At 47.8% G+C, this 21,366-nt stretch overlaps 1 protein-coding gene and 1 long non-coding RNA gene across 6 annotated transcripts in view; one reads left to right on the top strand and one right to left on the bottom strand.

Annotated features, from left to right (window-relative positions):
* Positions 1-21,366, bottom strand: part of DPP6 (dipeptidyl peptidase like 6) — an 846,041-nt gene that overhangs the window by 317,431 nt on the left and 507,244 nt on the right. The window lies entirely within an intron of this gene.
* LOC116664769 lies at positions 2,935-20,116 on the top strand. The gene is made up of 3 exons (XR_004321188.1): positions 2,935-3,010; positions 19,327-19,330; positions 20,106-20,116. It is a non-coding gene; the product is annotated as an uncharacterized LOC116664769 (long non-coding RNA).

Here is a 21,366-nt window from a genome sequence, read left to right on the forward strand (position 1 = left end):
AGCGCCTGGGACGCCCAGACTCAGCTGGCCTTCCCTCCCACTCGGCTTCCTAACTGACTGTCTCAGTCTGTTTGAGCTGCTGTAACAAAATACCCGCTTCAACAACAGACACGTACGTCTCACAGTTGGGGGCTGGGAGTCCCAGAGCAGGGGGCCACGTGGTCGGGTCCTAGGTCAGGGCCCTCCTCCTGCTTGCAGACAGCACAGGCGGCTGTGTCCTCACGCAGCGGGAAGGGAGCCAGCCAGCACCCTGGCCTCTCCTTACGAGGGCACATTCCGCCTAGAGGCCCCACCTCCAAATGCCGTCACCATGGGGGTGAGGTTTCAGCGCCCCAAACAGCCAGCCCTGCCAGTGACCATGCATTGAAGTGATGCTGTGTGTTTTCCTCTGAGTTTGGGGACATCACAGACCTTGAAACACTGAAGTGAAGGTGACAGGTACGTGTTGAGAATCCAGGAGAAACTTGGCACAGAGCAGGCGCAACGGGCAGCGCCTGTTGGTATTTGTTACCCCGTGAAAATCATACTCCCGCGCTGCCGTGGTACCGTCCTGGAGGTGAGACTGAACATCCAAATGGCATTGCCACAGCCCTGGGGCTTCCTGGGTGACCTGCAGTGTGAAGCCAGCCCGGGCCAGGGTGCTGGCCGCTCACGAGAAACACGTCCCTCCCGAGACAAGAGGCAGCAGCCTGTGTGAGGGTCTCGGGCCCTCAGAGGGGCCCGGCCTGGGGGAGAGGGGAGGCAGCAGCCCCAGGAAAAGAGAAGAAACTTCCAGCCCCCGGACTACTGGGAAGGTGGCTGGAAACTTGTCTCTGACTCCGGTGACGTGCGGCAGGCCTGCGGACCCTCCGCTTCAGAACTGTCAGGGCGGACGGCCTGCATTCCAGGAACCAGGCAGACAGCAGCGCCCCAGAGTCCCTTCTGTGCTGGCGGGGACAGACATACAGGCCAGGTCTGCGGTCGCATGCACAACGCCAGCTGAACTGTTCACAGCAGGTGCTGACCCGCGGGCTGCCTGCCTCACCAGAGAGAAACACAGACCTTCTCCAAAGAGTGGTGCCTTGCCACATGCTCCACTTGCGGGAGCCAGGGGCGGGCCCCAGCTGGCGAGGCCACACAGATGTGAAGTAGCAGAATGGGCCCTGAAGCCAGGTCTTCAGATTCGAAATTAGACGTGATTTGACTACATCATCCAGGCACACAGGCTGGACACCCAGGAGAATTCTTTCCAGCTTTAAAATGCATTTGTCCTCTGAATACTCCACATTAGTGAAATGTCTTGTTTGTTTTAGGAGTGCTGTGCTAAAAAGCAAACATTCAGAAAAAATAAAACCTTAGGCCAATTTTTCTTTCTCCACTAGTGGCAGCTGGTTTTCAGCTTTTCAAAGTTTCTTCGCAATACTGAAGTTTTTTACAAAATCTCTGAAGAACCCATAACTCTCGATTTTCAACCAAAACCGCTCTACCGAGGTTATGCCAAACTCTCAGCCACCTCTTCCATCTACCACATCACTCTCATCTTATTCAAACTGTGAAACACAGAGCTATACATTTATCGAGCTACACATTTCTTTGAAATGAAGCCACTTGGCTGCAGTATTAATATAAACTACAAAATGCTGATGATTTGGATTAAAAGGCACGGCTACTGATCTACAGCTTCCATACCACTCACGCCAATGGCTTGTTTTATAAACAAATATTCTCCTGGTTTGACCTTGGGCAAGGCAACAAAATCAACTTTTTAGGAGTTAACTTCAAAACGAACAAGTAAGCAGAAACAGACTCACGGATATAGGACACAAACGAGTGGTTGCTGGAGGGGCAGGGGGTGAGGGGATGGGCAAACAGGTGAAGTGGATTAAGAGGCACAGACTTCCAGTTATAAAATTAGTAAGTCACAAGGACGCAATGAACAGCTTAGGGAACAGAGTCAATATGATCGTGAGAACTTTGCGTGGTGCATAATGTGGAATGATATTGCCTGTGTTGTACCGGAAACTAATATTTGAACTGAAAGAATGAGCTGCCCCTGGGTGTCCCATTTATTCAATGCTGAATGAACGCCTGGAGGCCTGCAGGTTGCTGTGTAACGTCCTGCAGTGGCTACAGAAGCAACAGACAGGTGGCTTCCTTCCTGGAGCAGCTTAGGCAATTGAAGACACAAGACATATACACGCAGAACCCCCCAGAAGACACAAGAGGTAAATCCAGCCCTGACGTTAATGTGAGATAAAGAGGAAGAGCAGACTTTGTGTCTCTTCTGTCACTGGTGGAAGACAATGTCTAAGTCCCAACCAAAAATACTTAGACGTTTACAACACTTCCACTAAGATTAACATGCAACGTCTTGTTAACATGTCAGCGTGTTTCCACCAAGCTTAGTTTTCCAATCACTGGACTGGTGAGCAATAAAGAATACAGAGGATACATACATGAATACATACATGAATGTCAACTACACACAAACCAAGAGATCTCCCCAAAACTACAGTCAAAACCATGTGATTTTCACTTAATCTCAAATTTTTTCAAAACGACTTCATGAATACAAAACAAGACAAGAATGCACTTACCCCTAATTTTAGGACATTAATAGCAAAGGCAATAACGTCTATCTCTACACAATCCACTTAGGGGAGGTGGGGAGAGAAAAAAAGTGATGAAAATGGGATTATAAAATAAAACTGCTTTCACCATTAAAATAGTCATGATATTGGTTGCTATTTTTATGTGCATAGAGACCTTTACCAGAATAATTTCTGGTGAAAATAAACCACCTCCTGTTGAACCATGAATAAACAGCACTCCCAGAGGAAGTGACGTTTTTTGGGTTAGAAAATCCCACCTGTTACTCTTCACAAACATATTCAGCTCCTTGTATAGGAAACAAATGATTCTCTTGGAATTTTGTGTTCAATGATCTAGTTGTACAAACATTTTTGGAGTATTTATGGCTCTATTTTTCCAAAAAATATCAAATAACCCACTTGGCTGATGTCTTTCCAAAGTCATCATCTGTCAGTGGTTTTACAGGTCATTCCAACACCTCTCCTCTCAGTGACCAAGAAGCCAGAGCAGCAAGTCCTTAATCCTATGACACGCTTCCTCTGTGTGCCTCTCGACCAGGAGAGTGAAGGCTGTCTAGGGACCCTACCTTGCCGAAACCTTCCAACCATACGTCCTTGTCATCATCTTCCAAAGGGCTGAGGTATGCACCCATCAAAAGCACCATGGCCAACGTGGACTCAGACTCACAGGGTTTTGTACACGTCTGTCTCCACCACAGAACTGTGAACTCCTCCGAGGCCACATCATGTCATCGCCATAACTCACCCAATTCCCACAAAATCATGTGCATTGAATAGGCTCTCCATCAAACACATAACTAAGTTTGTGCTGTAACATTTTCTTTTGAATGTAGACGCCAGTAGTCCTACAACTGGCCAATTTTCCATCTCCTGCTCAATACTACAATAAACACACAGTATGTGCAATTCTTACATAGGTTTTATTGGCCAAGACTCTGGCTTGAATAGTCTTCTCCCGGTGAACTTGATTCTGGGCGAAGAGCTGAAGTAACAAGACAATGCTCATGACCATCTTAGAACAATGACTTGAAAAACCCAATCTCTCCTGAGAATCCAGCCCTCCATGTTCTTCCGTGACAAGGAGGTTGAATCTAATTCTAAAACAACATCTGAATTTGTTTGTAGTAACATCTCATCTGGTGTCTCAGCTCTGTAACATCCAAACTTATGGTCGATCAGTGCCTACAAATACACACCACTGTTTCCAAGCAAACCTGGAAATAAAGGGGAGAAAGAGGTCCCAGCCACGCCGAGGCCACCACGCTCCCGCAGGTGGCTAGGAAGACCACCTCGGGACAAAGCTAACGTTTCTTCAACCCATCTCTTGTCCGATCCAGACCGGGGCAGTGTCGCCAGGTGCGTGGCCGAGCCTCACAAGGGACGTAAGTCAGGGCCACACCACCTGCCCACACACAGAAGACACGAAGCCTGAAATGGTTACGTCTTGACCCTCCCAGCTATTTTTACCAGTTCAAATCCACTGACGAGTTTCTCTTCAGTGTTGTCTCCAAGGGGTTTACAACATGAAAAATAAGAACTGTTTTCAGTCTATTTCTGGAAGGCACCCAGATTGCAATCCTCACTGCAATCCTTTAAAGCCCACGCCTGACCCTCTGGTAAGACCATGTGTCAACGCTGAGAAAACTCAGTGACTGGTTTCCAGACGGACCAAGAAAGGGAACTTGGTCACCGAGAAGGGAAGGGCTGGAACGATGTATAAAACCACTGAATTAGTCCGTTCATCTTCCTAAGGAAGGAATAAACTGTCCATCCGACACGTTAAGCTGGATTCATCTACCTTAACTGCACCACGAGGAAATCATTATCTTTAAATGTGCAGAAAACTTTATGAGCATCTGAGATAAAAATACATCAAGAACACAATAACCACTTGAAAGCAAACGAGTGCTCACGACCTTCACCTCAGACCAGGAGGGTTCCTCCACACCTGGGGGGCTCTGGAGGAGATTACGGAGAGCCTAACGCAGACCCTTCATTTCCCAGGCGAGAAGACCAAGGGCCGACATGTCTGCTGAAGAGCCAGATTTCCCTGAGGGCGCACAGCTGTCAAGTGGCACCTGATGGACCTGGAATCCATCCTGACCCCTCATCCAGTTCTGTGGTCGCTGAGAAGCACTCACTATCACGTATCGCGATGGCAGAGCAGGGCACCGTGGGAGATGCGTGCCTCCCTCGGCCAGCGCGGAACTGCACTGGCTGAAACGTACTTCACTGTAATCGACGTTTTCCCCTTTAGGAGGCAGAATGCTGGCTTCCCAAAGACGTCTACCTCTTATGCCCAGGACCTGTGAATAGGTTATACAACCAAAGGGAGTTAGGGCAGCAGACGGAATTAATGTTCCCAGTCAACTGACCTGAAACTGTGCGATTATCCTGGATTATTCATGGGGGCCCAGTGTGATCACAGGGGTCCTTCAGTGCGGAAGAGGGCGGGGGAAGAGCTGGTGTCGAGTGATGTGATGTTAGAAAGCCTCCCCATTGGCCGTTGCTGGGGGAGCGGAAGGGGCCAGGAGCCGAGGAATGTGGCCTCTCAAAGCTGAAGAAGGCAAGGAAATGGATGCTCCCTGGAGCCTCTGGAGGGAACCCTGCCCTCCCTGCCCACGCCACGATTTGAGCCAAACGAAACCCACTCCAGACTTCTGAGCTTCAGGGTGTAAGATCATAAATCTGCGTTATTTTAAGCCACTAAATTTGTGGTAACTTGTCAGAGGAGCAATAGGAAGCTGATGCATCGTGCCTTGTTTTCTTTGGACAATTTCCTCTTTGAATGGACCACAGGTCTGCCCTGGGGACGGCACCTGCGTGCATGAGCCGAGATAAACCCCCAGCTCTAGGGTGGAGGGCTCTCTAGGCCCCTGGGAGTGCAATGTCTCCCCACGGGAGTGCAATGTCTCCCCACGGGAGTGCAATGACGGGAGGTCACGGTGGAGGACATCAGCATCTTTACAGGCTGGTCGAGAGAAGTCTGAAGATACTCATACACGTGTCCACATCGCTGGGAAGTGTGGCCCTGTCTTCTCTCCATAAAAAGAAAACTGAAAACAAAAGACCACAGAACCAAGTCCGTGAAGAGTCTCCGGCAGCCGGGGGAGATCACTCTCTACATTTCTTCGCTCTGTCAAAACACAGCTTTTTTTTTTTTCTATCAGTGAAGGTATGTGTGTGAAGTTTGGCAGCTTTCATCAGCACCTCTGAATAACCTGCCTAATTTGCTGCCTGAAGAGCAAATAAACTCACACTCAATAGTTCTCTCCATTCCTGGCGTTATACAATGTAATCAGAAGCCTTGCTGTGGTGTGAAATGCAACTAACTTGCAAGAGTGACTAACGGAGGCAGCTCGCAACTTTCCATTTCATCAATCATCACTGAGATGCATTTTGCCAATAAAATCGTCCACTGACAACACAGTTTTGTTGTGTTTGTTTTTCCACACTCCCTACTCAGGAGCTCAGAGATGGCCAAGTGCTTTCCCAGGCTAGCAGCACCTGTGACAAGGACCGCTCCCCACCCATCCCCCACCGGGCTCTGAGCCCCTCCCCCAGTAATCCTCATCCTCAGTGTGTCAGCCCTGGGACCCACCCAACCAGAGCTTCTGACAGCTCACGGCTGCATCTTTAGGCTGGCCCTGGCCCCGCCCCCCCAGGTGTCCGCTAAGGAAATTCGAGGCCGCCACAAAGAATGTACTGTTTGTGCCCAGCCCCCGTCTCCCAGTGCCCAACTGCTACGGTCTCCAGCTGCAGACACAGCTGGCCTCAAGGCATTGGCGCTGACCCCCTCCCCTTGTAATTTCTCACTTCCTGAGTCTTCTAAGGCCTCGCCCCCCACATCGTCCCGGCTCCTCCTCCCCGCTCCCCCTCCCTCTGAAACGCCCAGTCACACCTGCACACATCGGAGCTGAGACCGGCTCGCACTGGTCCCTCTTCCTGCTGCAACAGCTATTGCTGATTCAAACCTGCCCTTACCTCTTCATCTAGTGTCTGCTTCTGTTTATCTTTGACACAGGTTCCGGAAGAGGGTACAGATTTAAATGGAGCGCCTGCAATTCTTACAGCCAGGCTGGAAACGAGACACTGTTATGCCCACTTCACTGTGGGAACTGAGGATGAGAGTCGCTAAGTAAGGTGCCGGACGTCACACACTAAGTCACCAGTAAGATCATTCTTCAGATCCTGGTTTTCGCCTCTTCCCTCAATACCAGGGCAACATGTGCCCATTTTCCAGACCATAGCTTCCTCTTAGCTCTGGTTCTACCACTTCCAAGAGAAGAAGAGAAAAGGCAGATGAGCCCAGAGCGGAGCCAGGGCTGTGGGAGGGGCGCCCAGCAGCAGCACCCCCCCCCCCACCTGAGACCCTTCACACAGCTCCGAGAGCAGGGAGAACGTCTTCTCCAGGACTTGGTCTCCCTCAAGGCCACCTGGCTACCAAGAAGCCAAGAGAGGTGTGGAAAGTAATGCAAACACATCAGAACTAACCTAGGAGCCACACGCATTTTTTAACGTGACTCAAGCCTGAGTGTAACTCCTGGCGGGATAACATGTCTGTAAGCAGAGGACACGCACTGTGTCGGAAACACAAGCCTGGGCTCTTTGTTTACTCCCAGCACGTGGCCATTCTCACACACGGTGAGCCGGCATCTCACCTTCCCGTCTGTGGATGTCCACAAGCCCAGCGTCCATGCAAGGACACAGTATTGCATCTCAACTGTTTTTCTTTGAAACAATCGTGATGAAAGTCTGTGGACAGAGCCATATTTTCCTGAAGGCTATTATTCTTTGCAACTCTAGTTCTTACATTCCATTCTAGCCGCCACTGTTGCAGCCGCGCTACAGATGACATGCTGGTGGTAGCCTGCGGTCCCTGACACTGTGTCCATGAATCCACAGGGAGCGTGAAACCCAGCTGACGCTCGGACACGGCAGACCCCGGGGCGGGAGACCCACAGGTTCCGCCACGACTCACCTTCCTGGCTGGAGGCGTCTGCACACCCCTGGCCGCAAACATTAGCCCCTCACGTTTCTAGGGCTTGCTTGCTAATACACTGATGGCCCAGCTGCTTGTCTCGCAGATTCTCAACCTCACGTTCCTACGGGAGTCGTCTCTCAGGTATAAAGGTGATCAAAAATCACAGAAAAATAGGAGGGAGGGGACAGCTCAGTGGTAGAGCGCATGCTTAGCACACCCGACGTCGTGGGTTCAATCCCCAGTACCTCCCTTAAATAAAAATAAATAAATAAATAAATAAACCGAATAACTCCCTCCCAAAAAACAACAAAAATTGAATATAAAATAACACTGACTATACAGTTTCCCAAGAGAGGCAGAAGAGAAATAAGCTGGTGGCAGAGCACGAGAAGGAAGGAGCAGGGAGCGGCGCGGCGGGGTCATTCCCTAACGCCCTCAGCGCTCCGGGATGAGGCTGGGCTTCAGGCACGTTTGACATCATGCCTCCCTCCCTCCCTCTCTCCAGCCACTCATTCTCTCGGTACGTAGTGTCCTTTCATCTTCTCCTCTCTCCTTCCACAAAATCTCCTTTCAGAAGAGTCCAAGAAACATTCATTGAATTGATCAACGGACTAAACATCCATTAAACACCTATTGTAAACAGGCTTCTGTGCCGGCTGATTTAAGAGACAAAAAGATGAATAAACCCCAGCCTTTGTCATCTGAAACTCACGACGCAGTAAGAAGAACCAAAAGAACGACACTAACAGAAGCAGAAGACGCTACAAAAGCAGGACGTCAGGGCAGGCGAGGCGGGGCGGGCTCTTCTGACCTGCACCTGCACCTCCACGGGTGGCGGGCTTGGGGAAGGCGTCCTGCAGAAAGCGGGAACTTGACCCGAGCCTGGAAGGTGAGCAGGTTTCTGCAGGCTCCGCCACGCCACGCTGCAGGGGAGGATCGTTACTGGCTGGAAAGTACGCCGTTTACTGGAGAGCATGTGTCCTGGCGTAGCGGGAGCACAGACTGGGACGGCGGCGGTCACCGGTCATCACACCGACCTCGTGAGCCCGGCTCTGGGCCGCGGGGACCGCTGAAGGCGCCTAAGTGATACTGTTCCACGGACGCATTAGTAACACCCTAGGCGGAGGGTGAAGCGTGAAGGAGAAAACCAAACAGATGGCTTTTGCTCTGGTTTAAAGAGCTTAGGCAAGAGGTGAGGAGGGTGCCCGGAGTGGACCTGAAGACGGGAGGAGGCGCGGGGGGGGGGGGACGCCCAACAGCTGTCGTCACAGGGCCGCGGGCACGGGCAGGAGAGGAAGTGAGTGGAACGGTGCAATCTCTCACGTGGGAGGGGCCGCTGCCCAGGACAGGGAGCAAAGAAGGGGGAACCCACCTTTCCCTTCTTCTTTTTTTTTTTTTTTTGTGCAGGGGAACCAACCAGAGAAGGAAATCATCAGTTCAGGTGGAAGCACCTCAAACTCAAGATGCCTGGGGCAGTTCCCTGGGAGCAGCCTGTGGGAACGGCCTGTGCTGCAGATACGATTTTCAATCAGCAATGGGTCAGGTGTTATCTTCCGAGAGGTTTAGTCACTCTAATGCCTCCACGTCTCGGTCTGGACAAGCAGTATCTGGGGCCTTCACCCCAGATCTACGGAAACAGAATCTACATTTTAAGATCTCCAGGTGAGTGATAAGCAGACAAAAATTGGAAAAGGAAAAGAACCACAAAGGCAGAAAAAAATTCTACTTCAGGAATTTCAGGTGTCACTGAGCCAGTCTGGAAGATGACTGGGGGGGAGGGGCTCTCTGAGATCATCCTTAAGTCCAAGAGTCTGGAAACGGTGGCCTTGCTCCATCACACCCTTGGCCTCCATTCTGAAGACACCCATATAACAGGTCACTTAGATAAGCTTCCAGTGATTTGGATGCATCATAACTTGAGCGGAAGGACCCCCAAGCAGCCAACAGCCAGTACTCATTTGCCAGTCACGTAAAGGAGCTGAGGGTACAGCCTCCAGCCCCAGCCCAGCCCTCAGATGTGACTGCAGCCCCAGCCAACATCTGCCTGCAACCTCAGAGAGAGAGAGGTCAAGTCAGACCAAGTAGCCAAGCTATTCCCCATTTTTGGACCCACAGAAAATACGAGAGATAATAAAGGACTAATGTTTTATTATTATTATTGTTATTGTTATTGTTATTTTGGGGGGTAATTAGGTATGTATGTATGTATGTATTTATTTAAATGGAGGTCTGGGGACTGAACCCAGGACCTCGTGCATGCTAGGCACACACTTCACCCCTAGGCTACACCTCGTCCCCCCAGGACTAATACTGTCTTAAGCCACTGAGTTTAGGGGTGATCTGTCCTACAGCAACAGATAACTAACTAAAGCAGGCTCCGAGGAACGACACAGTAGGGCTTGGTATAGACCACGGAGGTTATGTAGGAACAGAGTATTTGCAGAGAAAAATGGTGGAAAGAAATGTAGGGGAAACGAAATTCAGCTGAAGGTGCCTTGAAAATCAAGACAGGAAATTTCTGTTTCACCTCACAGGAAACTGAGAACCATTAAAGGGTTTATAACGGTGATTAATTCAGGGAGGGCTTTGAGAAGACTGATCCAAATTACATACCTTACAAGGAAACATTTCCTTTTTATTTTTAATTAAGTTATACCGCATAACCAACATGGCAGAGGAAACTCATAGGTTGAAAATAATTTCTTTCTGATAGAAAAGCTCTTACTTCTATTTTTTTCAGGTATACCTGAGTTTTATCAGTCTGAGTAGTAACATTCCTAAGCTAAGTTCGTATTAGCCTGAATTATCCACTTAAAAAAATGGAAGCCACTATTAATGATGGAAAATCAAAGGGCAAAGCTTTAAAGTGGTTCTTTAGCAAGTTGTGAGATGCTATAACACTACAGAGTTTGAAGATGTCAAGCAGAAATATCAGAACCTTTTCCTCTCAATGAAAATAACGGACACAATGGCTTAAAAACCTAGGCAATTTACAATTGTGTGTTTCATTTATTCTCATTGGCCTCTTTTTTAAAAAACTCTATACTATAGTCATGCTGAAAGGACACTTTCTGCAAAGCACTTTGTGATTGTCAGGTCATTACTTTTCATGAGAAAGCAGGTGATTTTTATTTGGCTCACTAGCAAGCATTACTAGTGGTGAAAAAAGAAATCTTGCTTTATACTCATGTTGATTTTCACTTAATTTTCAATTATTTAAAATAATTGGTTATTGAATTTTTCAAGCAGTTGCAAGGAAAGCATTTGACTCACTTAACCTTACTCATACATCTAAAGTCCAATGATAAACAACGAAAAAATTTAAATAGAAAAGGGATTACTATTTGAATCCCTTATTTAGAAAGCCTTTTGTGTATATAATACAAAACAAACGTGTAGAACTAAAAATACTTACAATTGGCTTTGGGTAAATGGATTCAAATAATATCCCCTATTTTTTTCTCTAGAAAATCAAAATGGTATATATATGTATATATATATATGTATCTGTCTTCCATCTCATGATCACCTTCCTATCAAAAAGAGTCCTACAATACGTAACAGGCTCCACAGAAACGGATCTGTGATCTCTGAATAACTGAGTAAAAAGCTAGTAGGCACCGACACATTGTTTAGGAAAGTGAGTCCCCTGAGGAGAAGCTGGTATGACTAGGTTTACTTAAACACGTAGAGACCCAAGGGGGACTGGGTGACGGCTCGGTGGCTGGAGGATGGGGTGGCGGCTGCTTCTGACCTACACCTAGAGCACTACTTCTCAAACTCTAATATTCATGAGGAATATCAATATTCAGGAGATCTGGGTGGGGCTGGAGAGCCTGTAGCTCAAACAAGCTCCCAGGTGATACCAATGCTTCTTACACCCACTCCGAATGTTCCAACCTGGTTACTCAGACAGTGTTTATAATGAGGGGGAATCCGTGAGGCCAAGTTCGGGATCAAGTTCTGTAGGGTTTCAGGGCAGAAAGCAGAGCAGGAACACTGAGCAGCTACACCTGAGAGCACGTGGGAGGCAGCACCTGCTCAGACCAGTACCCCGGGCAGCGCAGGAGCTAGGGAAGAGCTAGGTAAAGCCACGAGGTGGAGAGATGAAGCCATTCCGACTAGGCAGCGCTGAGAAAGTGGAGCACAGAAATGCAGAGCTTTCAGAAGATTTCTTAGGTTAAAAAAAAATGTTGCTCCTCTTTCTCTGGAGCTGCTGGAAATTGACAGATAAAGCTTTTACTCAAATGACTCAAAATCCATGAATATGGCTGAATTGTGTCCCCCAAAATTCATGTTGAAGCCCTAACTCCCAGTGTGACTGTCTTTAAAAACAGGGACTTTCAGGATGGCATTGCAGTCTGTCTCTGTGACATTTCTGCTGAATATCAGCGAGTGTCCTCTTTATAAAGGTTATCCAGGGCTGGTTTCCACCAAAGGTAGAGAGGGGTGTCTTCTCTGACCGTTCAAGGACCTACTCCTAGTCCTAGAAGTATCTGATTTGGTGGGAATCTTTCACAGGGCTGAGGCAGAAGACAGCCTCAGGTCCAAACTACTTCAGGCAAATCTTGTAGACACATGTTTTAATTCCTAACAGTTAACTCTAAAAGTTCTTATTTTCTCAGGGAACCAAATGTGCACTTATTTCTTCATATAAAGAAAGAATTGTGGCAGTGTGTTTTCCCATGTGTTAAACAATGTTTTTAAATGCTTTTAAAAATCAGGCTCTAAGAGAAAACACCAAATGTAAATTTTTAAAAGGAAAGAGACAAAATATCTCACACTCTGGGACTTTAATGCTTATTAGCAGTAAAATAAAAAATCCACTGCAGTAATAATGCAGAATATATTTGCACTTAACATGCATTGATTAAAGACCCTTAAGTGAAAAGTAATGTTTGGTTATTTAATTATAACCAGCACTGCCTCTTAACCTCTATCTCCGGAGATCAACATATTAGGAAGATGTAAGAAAAAAAAGTATAGTATGTCACAAGTCTGTTTACCCTCCAACACACGTGCACAGAACAGGAAGAACCTCAGGGTTTCGTATGCTTCAATCATGGTTGGCAGGGGGGATCATTTATATCCAATGAAATATTGAATCTGAAACATTTTAAACCAAGTAGACATTGAAGGCAGTCTGCACCTGTTTATTAGCAGACTTAGAAGAAAATTCTGTAAACCTCCTTACTGCTTTCTCCAAAATCCACTAATCTTACCTGTCAGGAAATGCACACATCTAAACTGAACCCTTCCAGCCACAGCTTAAGCACGTGTCCACTTGAACTGTCATCACTAAGACATGGTGTTAGGCAAATCTAAAACTGTGTGATCTTTGTTCACACATACCATTTTGGACAGTGTCTTATCATGTTTTCTCTTTAAAGAGGCTCTCTTGTCTTCTTCAAGGGATGAATTCACAAAGAGACAGGTATTCTCATTAAATTCTAAAATTCTGAATTTACTTCAGTCAAGTGATATAGCTTTCTCCCTTTATTAGCATCACAAATGTGAGCAGAGAATGACTGTAACTGTGTGTTGAAATGTGATACTCTCATATATTTTTCTCTCTTCCCAGCATAAGAAAAGCCTTTCACCATCAGTACCATGGACAGCGACAGGCTTCCAACAGGGAGAAACGGTTTGACAGGCAGGAGTAAGGCTGTTAGACGATACCGTTACAGAACCAGCTGGTGCCACGGGTCAAGAACCAAAACCTGGTACCATAGACCTTGGTTTCTAAATGCCATTTTCAAATAAAAGGGATCTGCATTCTTTGGAGAAATGGCCAATTCTAGGGCCAGGGTAAGGAAAATTCAAATACCAGATGTACGGGACGTATCAAAGGGACACAGGAACCAACCCGAGAGAGCTCATTTTAACTTAAGGTCCTCTGTAAGGACCCTGTCTCCAAATACAGTCACATTCTGGAGTATATGAGTTTAGGATCCCAACCTATTAACCTGGGGAGGCGCAACTCAGCCTCTAACATTCCTAGTATAAATAAATGACTCAAGGTCAGGAAAAACAAGGGAAGACTGAGAAACTGTCACAAATCAGAGAACACTGGGGAGACATCACAACCAAATGAATGCAATGTGGTTCAGGACCAGACCCTGGAACAGAAAGAGTCCATCAGTAGGAAAGCTGGTGAAACCCAAGTAAAATCTAGAGTTTAATTAATAGTAATTCACCAGTCTCAGCTCCTTGGTGCTGACTAGTGTGTATGGAGAAGTAATGTTAACAACGTGGATGTTGGGGGAGGGGTATACAAGAACTCTCTGTACTATCTTCACAACTTTTCTGAAAACCTAAAATCATCCCCAAATAAAAAAGATTGCATTAAAAAGCTCAAACTCCAAACCACACAAACCCAGTACTAGAATTTGACTTGGGAAAATGCAAAACCAACCTGCGTTTTGGACCTTAATCTAACAAAGGCCCAAGCAGGTAATTGGTGAAATTGGTTTATAGCCTCCTTTACACCAAAACACTAAAGCTCACATTAACTGTTCAGGAAAATCCTTTGCTTTTAAAAAGAAATGTGCTTTGTCCGATTTTTACTGAAAGGTGGGACAAAGAACATGACTTTCTCAGCCCATCTTTTGCTTTTCTGCTTAGAAGAGAAACAGTGGTAAATGCTGCTAGGACTGCTGGCCCTGAGAACAGTGAGAGCAGACACTGCCCGAGCACTGAGTGTGTGCCAGGTTCGTTCTGAGCTCTGCGTAGACATTAGCTCACTCAACCCTCATGACCTTCGAGTTAGGTACCATCACTATCCCCGGTTTACAGAAGGCAAAGAGAGACAGAGGGAAAATGTCTCGTACAAGAGTGCTTAGATACAGCTGGTAAGCGGCAGAGCCAACAGCTGGAACCAGGCGTTCCTCACAGAGGACTGTCTCCAACCTGAGACAGTCACGGCGCTGGGACGACTAACACGCTTGAGGTTTCACATCATGTGGTGGTGAACTGGACCCAGTTCAGGAGGGGGTGCTGGGCGCGGTGGCGCCCTGGAATCCACACCCTCCTCAAGGGGCATGACCCCACATCGCCTCCTGTGGGAATGCGGATGCAGGCTCTACGTCTCCTTTTATCTCAGAGGAAGCCATGAGTTTTACTTTGTACATGAAGTTTCCCAAGTTTTAAATTGAGGTTCAAAAGGAAAGCCAACCACGCAGGACAACCAAACCAAAACACCCCCCATGAGCCACCACCCACCTGCGGCCGCTGGTGAGAGCAGCACCGCCACGGAAACGCAGACGGTGGAGAGGGACCAAGAGTGAGTGTCCCTAAGCACACCCGGGCACGTCCATGGTAGGGAAAGCTCTATTTACCTAAAGGGCATCTAACTGAACAGCGTGAATGATGATGTGTAGGGACCTGCTTGGACACTGGAATGATACAAAGAAATGTCAGATGTGAGTCTTCCTCTCCGAACTTTCTTCAGTCGGACTGAGGCAGTCACAATATAATGTGCACAGAGTGATTTTTTTAAAATGACAAGTGAGGGACCAAAGAAATGCCATAGAAAAGAGTTATATGCCATTTGGAAACAGGAACCCTTGGAGAAATCTCAAAGGATCTTAACTTATATTGGAAATTTAGCTGTGGGTAGGAATTCTGGTTGGAGGAAAAGGTTGGCAGCAAAACCATAAATATCAGAGGCCTGAAATGGTGTCTGCTCTACAGAGTCTGCCACCTGCCTGGGTGAGCGCGTGGAGAAGGTTAGTGGGACATATGATATCAGAGGAAGACTCAGTGCGGGGGCAGGACAGAGCTCAGTGGTAGAGCGTGTGCTTAGCGTGCTGCGAGGTCCTGGGTTCAATCCCCAGTCCCTCCATCAAAAAAAATAATAAATAAACCTAATTACCTGAGCTGTTAGTGGGTGATCACGTGACACTAACTAGGCGTGCATGGATGCATTATGTTTGCACAGTCCCTTCTTTCTCCCAGGAACAGACACACTGCCCAGGCCTGAAGAAGCCGTACCAGTTGTTCTAGACACTCAGTCAGCGTGATCAAGTCTCACCATATGCCGACACGAATTGCCCAATACTCACTCATAGTCACTCGATCCTGAAGTCCATCTTGCTCTTTCTCTGACTGCTGGGAGCTCAAAGAGACTCAGGGATGACCTATGCTGACCCAGCAGATCTGGGATGGGACCTGAGAGGCCACCTTCCTAACAAGATCCCAAGTGATGCTGATGGTGCTGGTCTGAAGCCCACACTTCGGGAACCACTGGCCTGGAGGTCTGCTGCTGACGTGTGACCCCATGGGTGGGACTGCCTGGTTTAAGAGCTGGTGTTCAATGTCAAGGCAAAGAGTGTGTGTGTGTGTGTGTGTGTGTGTGTGTGTGTGTGTGTGTCTGTGCCTATGTGTGTTTATGTCTGTGTGTGTCTGTGTGTGTCTCCACTGTCCATCTACTCTTCATCTTCCCCACCAGGGTCCTGAGAGCCAGTTCTCAGAGCTTGTGAAACTGAAGTAATTGAAGAAAAGATTGGCCACAAACAAAACTGTGAAGTGTGTTTAATAAAAGAAAATGTTTCTCTGCCTTTCGGACGATGTGGAAATTCCACTGTGGACTTGTCTTTTCAAAATGTAAATGTGAAGGCTGACTGGAGAGCTTCTGGTTTCCTTTCTCAGAAGAGTGAGGACGCCCAGACTAACGACGTGTGACATTCAGCAAGCATCTTCTCCGAGGGCGTCTGTGTGTGTTGCACAGACTCCACAGCCCGCCTCCTGGTTTCCCACTAGTCACTATTAATGTAAGATTTACTTGCACCCATTTCTTAGAAAACTCAAGGTACCAGTAGCTAAGTTATCTTCACATCATGCATCATATTTCAAAGGTTTCTTCCTTCTGTGTTGCAGTCTTCACCAGCGGCTTCCTTCATCCACTGAGTTCCTCTGCGTCCAGGAAGATGAGTCCAACCACCAAACAAAACTTCCACTTTACTTTCCAGAATTTCTCCAGTAGGTAAAGGGAAAACATTTGCATGTTCATCTGGAAAAGCAGGGCAGGTGACCTGAGTCACGCAGAGCCAGCACTGCTGTGACGGTGAGGACAGGGAAGGCCACTTTCAGGGCACTCTTGCTCTGCGCACGGACAGCACACGGCACATTCAGGAGGGCATCTGACTCAACCCCATACGCCCTGAGAGGTAACCGTCAGCATCACTGCTTCAGACAAAGAAAACTCAGGAACTTTGTAGCCGCGGGCGACGCCTCGACCTTTGCAGCAGAAGAACCAGAGCTGTTATCTGAATAAGCCGCACGTGCCTTTAAGTTTCTACCCTTTTCACTTGGGTCACATGGAAATCTTACCTGCTTCTCCTGAAGGCTCTTTCCTTCCATCCAGTCTGTTCCCTTCCCAGTGACGGTACCTTGGATTCTGTCTTTTTAATCTCAGATTTTAAAGGACAAGTACTGATTCAACAGACAGGACCCCTGCCTCCAGGATGGGCAAAACAGGGTAAGGACGCTGTGTCTGCAGCTTCTCAAGATGGAAAAGACTCATCATCCATAATGCTGGCGTGCAGTGAACGGAGCTAAGCAGCGCAACCCTGGACATTAGTTTCCAAAGCTGCAATTATTTTATTTTATTTTCATTATTTTTGAAATTTTTATTTATTTATTTGTTTGTTTATTAATGGAGGCACTGGGGATTGAACCCAGGACCTCATGCATGCTAAGCATGTGCTCTACCACTGAGCTACACCCTCCCCTCAAACTGTAATTATTTTTAAATGTTTCCTTTTCTTCTTGAAGGCATCCTCAAATTTCCTCCCCTTAGAATCATACATACTATAATTTAGTCTACTGTTTTTAAGGGGGCGACTGGCACCACCTTGGAATTGGTTCTGCAATACATTTCACACAATATTCAATGTTTAATGAATATTTTTAACTAGAATAATAATGGCAAGTTTAGGAAAAGGGCTGAATCAACAGCAAGTGAAATTCACGGTTCTTTCCTACCTAAAACATCATACTATTAAAAATAAAAATGCACAAAATAGAAAGTTTTTACTTCAAAACTATTAACTGCACCCGTACATCTGTCTCTCTGAAGATGTGTTTTGTGTAGTGCGTGTGATTCCCTGCTCGTCCATCTGGCTGAGAGTTGGATTTTTATTCTAAATAGAACCCATGATACTTACTAATGGAAGACTTAAATTGGATACAATGATTCTTCGGACGGCTCCAAGGAAAAGAGCAATGTAGTCAGACAAGGGGTGTGGCGAGCAGCTTTGAAGATGTCCCCAGTCCCCCCGCCGCTGGCATTCGCACCTGCAGTGCTCCCCGTAGGGTACCTGTGACACTGGCTTGTGTGACCAACACAAGACGGTAGACCAACTTCAAGATTAAATGATAAGACTGCGGCTTCTGTTCTAGGCGGATATTCCCTCTGAGGGAAGCCAACCTTATGAATGAGCCTGAACACGTGACCCTCATGGGTGGGAGGCGCACGTGTGTCCTTCCAAGTTGCTGAGCTTCAGGGTAACCCGTTAGGCAGTAACGGACAACAAATACACGGGGGCTAATGTTTCCAGAATCTGACCAAGCAGAGATTTCCAGTTTAGAAGTGTCTTCTCTGGGAAAACAGTATGCTTTAGATTTCAAGTCATCAGTCAAGGGCAATTAGGGACGAAGTGCCTCGCGAAGACCCTCAGACACGACTGGCTACTTTAATCAAACAAATTGGCAAAGTTCAGTCATGACAAAGTCCCACCACGTGCCGACGTGAATTGCCCAGCACTCATTTTTAATCTCATAAAGATTTGAGTTTCGTGTGTTGGCTGGCGGTTGTTTCCGTAAGTGGTTAGCGTTGGGAGTTAGTGGTGCGTTTCTTTAACGTTCCAGTTTAATCCGCCTCCTCAGCGGTGAATACTAACCGGGCGCCGTAATTACCAGGCTGCTTATGCGGTGTCCTTGGGGGTGAGCAGGTAATTATTATGGAACATAAAGGACGACTCTCAGGCAGTGCTGGGAGCTGTGTGTCTCAGGCACGTGAGGCTTCCATCTCGTCCCCTCCTTCCCCCGGGAGGCACTGCATCCTCCCTTCAGCACACGTGTCTCCCCGGGAGACGCAGGGCTGGCAGCCCCCGCCCCTCTCTGAGCCTGCTTCCGATCTTTAAACCGAACAAACGTGCCAGACGACGGGGAAAACCCTCCCCCGTTCCAACAGCCTGCGAGTCGATGAGACCTGCTTTCTGCAGATACTGGTGATTAAGGCAACCCCGTCTTCCTGTGGAACGTGGTGATGGGAAGACATTCTCTCAGGGACGTGCGCCCGGAAGACTCACAGGCAGGCCCGCACGGAGTGTGCTCCTTTAGAGAAGCCTCTCTTTTCTACTCTGATTTTGTAAAACAGAGTCAACAGGAGGCAAAATGAATATTTATTTGCCCACTCAGATCAATCAATAAACAAAGTAAAGAGCCCCTCTCTTCTACCACTTACCCAGCGCTGGTCTTGGCTCCCTGGCCCCGCGGCTGCCGGGGCCCGCGGGGAGCACACCCTCCGAGGGCCAGCAGCCGCGGCATCAGCAGGGGCCCTCCCACCCCCGTTCCATCAACCTCTGCGTCCGCCCCACGCAGCTGCTCAGCAGCCCGAGGGCACCTCTCTCCAGCAGAGTTCTATCAGTATGTAGGAGCCAAGAGGTCAGGGAGCTTTTTGCAATGAAGATATGCTCAGAAGGAGAGAAATCAAGTTCGATGAAACGGAGGGATCAAAATTGCACTAAGATCGGTGCAAATGCATCTCCATCGATGGAAGCCCACGGCGCCTACGTGAAAGCTGGGCAGCTTTCCCCTCCTCACTCCCCTTGCCCACCGTGCGGCTGAAACTCTCACCTGCCCGGGAGTGGGTTGGCTGGACCTTCCCCCCTTCCCTTGCTGGCTCTGACCGTCTGTTTTCAGCCCTTCTTCTCTTTCAAATTCTTTTCCTGCGTGATCTCATTCAGGCTCATCACTGCAGCAATTACATAACAAGACTCTCTGGCCCAGACACACTCCAAGTTCATCCCAAACACACTCCCAAAGCCTGAGTTTTCCCCCCAGCATCCCTTTGAAGTGGCTGCCTTGCTTATGCTCGGAGCCATGCCCTCTCTCAAGACACTTCTCTGTCACCTCCAGGAAGAGTTCCAGACATCAGAGCTGTGTCTCTGATACTTCTCTTCATCAAACCTTCCTCTCTGCCTCGGCGGGGGAGAGCCAGGGAGAACCAGATGGCGTTTCCCCCAGTGAGGACGCTGGGCTTTGGTTTTTCCAGAAGTGTAGCATGGGCGGACCACTCCCTGCACAGTCATGTGTTGTATGCAGTCTTATCACATGATGACCAGATGTCATACACATTATATCTTATCATATTAATTACACATTATAGCACACAGACATTATATACCATATGGTGCACACGCAGTAACATTAAATAGCATCTCTCCCCCAAGGTTGAGTTAAAGTTCAGTCTCCTCCGTGAAGCTCTCCCACCCTCCACTGGGATAGAAGTCATTCTCTTCTTTAAGGAAGTGCACACCCCAAAGCTTGGCGGGACAGAAGCACCTGATGGCCTCCTTCCTGCATCCCCTGAGCCTCCCAGAGTGTCAGCCCCCTCACCCCCGCCAGCACCTGTCACATCCTACCAGGCTGTTTGTGTGCAAAGACAGACTCATTTTCTATGACCAGATGAACATAGTTGTCTGCCGAGAGGAAGCCCTCAATAGAAACGCTCAAAACACTCACTCAGTATTTCGACTGCAGCCAAAGTGTAAACAGACTGACACCCGGGACTGAGTCTGGGGGTTCCACGTTCCGATATGGGTACCGCTTTGTTTCATCTTTCCGACAGTTCTGGGAAGTTAGCGGGGAAGATCTGATTATCCCCATTTTACAGAAATGATCACGGAGCCTTGAAAACCTCCATGACTTGTTCAGCGTAACTATAGAAACAAGGGAAGCGCTACAGCAGGAACCGAGATGTCGGATCCTGGAACGTTTTGCCGCACGGCTGTGTCTGAAATGAGTGCCGGGTTTAAGCCAAATCCACGTGACGCAGTCACAGTGGGCACGAGTGCCTGGCAAGTCAGCTTTCCTTAGGAGGGAGGATTCCTCCTCCTCCTTCTTCAACAAAAACAGAAAGATGACATTGTACGGCTTCTCTTGAATTTCCAGAACCCAAAGTTTCATTATCCCCATCGCCTTGGCCCTCACCCACCACCTGGTGCAAACCTGAGAGGACCCTCGTTGGGTTGCAGTTCAAATATTCTGTCCCCTGTTAATTATCCAAGCAGCTACAATCCAATTAACAAAGCCACGCTGCACAGCCCACATCAGCCCAGGGTTGTTTAGAGACAAGATTTCCCCAGAATCTTGTTGAAAATCCTTACCCTGGAGAAACAGTATCTTTCCTTCTTAAGAGAGTGCATTTAAATTTTGTTTTCCTAAGCAATCAGTGGGCCATGTAAAAATGACCTTCGTATGCCCGAGACTTGCTGTTTTTAGGAAAGGAACTTCTGACACAGAAGTGAGAAATGAGTAAGGTCTGCAAGATGCAATTTTCCCCCCAAGGAAATGACGCCTCTGTCTGCTCTCCCGGTGGATGAGTGACGTGGTCGCACAGATGCACCTGATTCTCCGCCTCCTGTGGGCGTTTCACTTTGCAAAATGGATGCAAAAGAATGAGAGAAGCGAAGGTTGCCCACTCACTCGGGAGGGAGAAAAAATTATGATCATAAGGTGGAAAAAGAAACAGGATGACCTGAGATACTTTGTCCCTATGATCACTTT

Source organism: Camelus ferus, chromosome 7, assembly GCF_009834535.1.
Source record: "Camelus ferus isolate YT-003-E chromosome 7, BCGSAC_Cfer_1.0, whole genome shotgun sequence".
Lineage (NCBI taxonomy): Eukaryota > Metazoa > Chordata > Mammalia > Artiodactyla > Camelidae > Camelus > Camelus ferus.